Here is a 2,474-nt window from a genome sequence, read left to right as displayed (position 1 = left end):
TATTGAACTGTATCGAATCGTATCAAATCATAAGTTCGAAGTATCGAGGTGTGTATCGTATCGGCGACTTCTGAAAGATCCCGGCCGTGTTCCTGGATCCTGTTTGTGGTTTGTTGTTGTTAAAATAATACTGGTGCTTCGTGCTCGTCGTGTCGTCCTTCTGACGCGTCGATCCAGACGATCCGGCTCCACCAGTCGTGTCTCGGGACTTTTTGGATTTGTGAGCGGGATGCGGGAGCGGGCTGAGCTTTTGTCTTCTTCCTCCTCTCCTGTCTCACCTCCTCAGCTCACAGACCGAACGTCTGTGACATTACACCATGTGATAGTTTCGATTAGAGCCCTGCAGGACCCGATGCAAACCACTGCGACGCAGGACACATTTTGAAAGCTCGGGGTGGGGCTAAACAACGCGGGACCGGGCGGGAGGAATGATAAAATGCAGTCCTGCATGCAGTGTAAAGTAAAATATAAAAAAGATGAATGTAAGAATATCATGCATAATTTGTGCTGGAGATTTTATTTGGCATTAATAAAAACATTTTAAGCATCAGATCGTTCCCCTTCCCTTACGCCACGCGAACAGTCCCTCCTTCCGTACGTTGTGCTGCCTGCATAACAAAACCAGAACTCAACCAGGACTAAACCAGGTCTAAAAACAGCTCTAAAACCAGGACTAAAACAGGATTTAGCCAGGACTTAACCATGCCGCCGGATCGCCCACCGCGCCTCCTCCCGTACGCAGCCCAATTTCTTTCGCTTCTTTCGTGTTTGAAAGAGTTTAAGAAAGCAAAGGTTCCCATCCTGCGGGCGCGGGACAAAATATTGTAGATGTGGGCGGGAGCGGGACTGAAAATTACAATTCTTTGCGGGAGCGGGACTCAAGATTCTTTCCCGCGCAGACCTTTAGTTTCAATGTTTCACTTGGCTCCAGCTCAAACTGTACGAACAGAGACAAGTTCACAGCTCACGACTCATGTTCTCACACTGAACGACTTCAACAGCGAAACCCTCACGAGAACAAACAGGTTCAAACAGGGTTGATTTGTTTTGATTTTCTTGTGACCTTTGATTGTCGATCAGGAGCTGGTCTTGAGGGATTCATCGGTTCTCGTTACCTCATGTTCACTACACGAAGATGAAGCCAAAATTTGATCTCCAAAAACAGTCGCACGAGTGAAAAATCGTCTCAAAAAGGGCCAAAAATCGCCGACTTCAATCACGATGTGGAACTAAACAGAAAACCGGAGATGAGTCGTTTTTGTTTCTACAGGGACGCAGGAGGACGGGAGGGCATCTGGGAACTTTTCAAACTCAATACTCAATTCTGATTCCCAGATCACGATAATAATAAAAACACTTTTTATTTTGACAACTGAAAGTGATTTTCTACATCAAATGGTCGAACTTTTTTTTCTATTCCTGTGTGCCCTTATGTCTGTGTGATCCCACTGTGGTCCAGGACTAAACCAGGACTAAACCAGGACTAAGTCAAGTGGACAAAACCAGAAACAGAACCGGAGCCAAAAAAGAGACGGACCCAGAGACAAAAAAGAGACGGAACCAGAGACAAAAAAGAGACGGAACCAGAGACAAAAAAGAGACGGAAACCCAGAGACAAAAAAGAGACGGAAACAGAGACAAAAAAGAGACGGACCCAGAGACAAAAAAGAGACGGAAACAGAGACAAAAAAGAGACAGAAACAGAGACAAAAAAGAGACGGACCCAGAGACAAAAAAGACGGACAGAAACAGAAAAAGAGAGACAAAAAAAGAGACAAAAAAGAGAAACAGAGACAAAAAGAGACAGAAACAGAGACAAAAAAGAGACGGAACCAGAGACAAAAAAGAGACGGAAACAGAGACAAAAAAGAGACGGAACCAGAGACAAAAAAGAGACGGAACCAGAGACAGAACCAAAGACTGAACCAGAGACAGAGACGAGTTTGATCAAAAACACACTTCAGACTCCAGACACAATTAAGAACAGATTTTTATTTTATTTTATTTTTTAATTCTTCGTAGAAACGAGACAAGATCTGACGAAATAAAACCTCCTCCAGACTGAACGTTCACGACAGAAACGACTCATCTCTGCTGTAGTTCCACAAAACAGCTCAACAATCTCAGCAAAAATATAAAATCGGGTTGTCAAAGTATCGAAAAATCTGATTCTAATCGATATTAAAATTAGTATCGAAACTAGACACTCGTTTGGACCTTTCCTCAACACTTTTGTCTTGAGTTTGATCAGATCTGGAGTAAAACCAGGCAGGGATCGGGATCAGTATCGAGTATCGAGTCGTTTGTGCGTACGGTGACAGCTCTCGTTTGCACTACTGCCCTTGTGTCGTGGAGCAGAACACTTCCGCAGTGTGTGTGTGTGTGTGTTTGCACCTGCGGTTGAATGTGATTTTCCACATTAAATGGTAGAACTTTCTTTTCCATTTCCAGGTCCAGGACTAAACCAGAACTAA

Source organism: Boleophthalmus pectinirostris, unplaced genomic scaffold, assembly GCF_026225935.1.
Source record: "Boleophthalmus pectinirostris isolate CB_2022bp ecotype Guang Dong unplaced genomic scaffold, ASM2622593v1 HiC_scaffold_4, whole genome shotgun sequence".
Taxonomy (NCBI): Eukaryota; Metazoa; Chordata; class Actinopteri; order Gobiiformes; family Gobiidae; genus Boleophthalmus; species Boleophthalmus pectinirostris.
The sequence above is the reverse complement of the archived record's forward strand: the minus strand, read 5'-3'. Positions refer to the sequence as shown.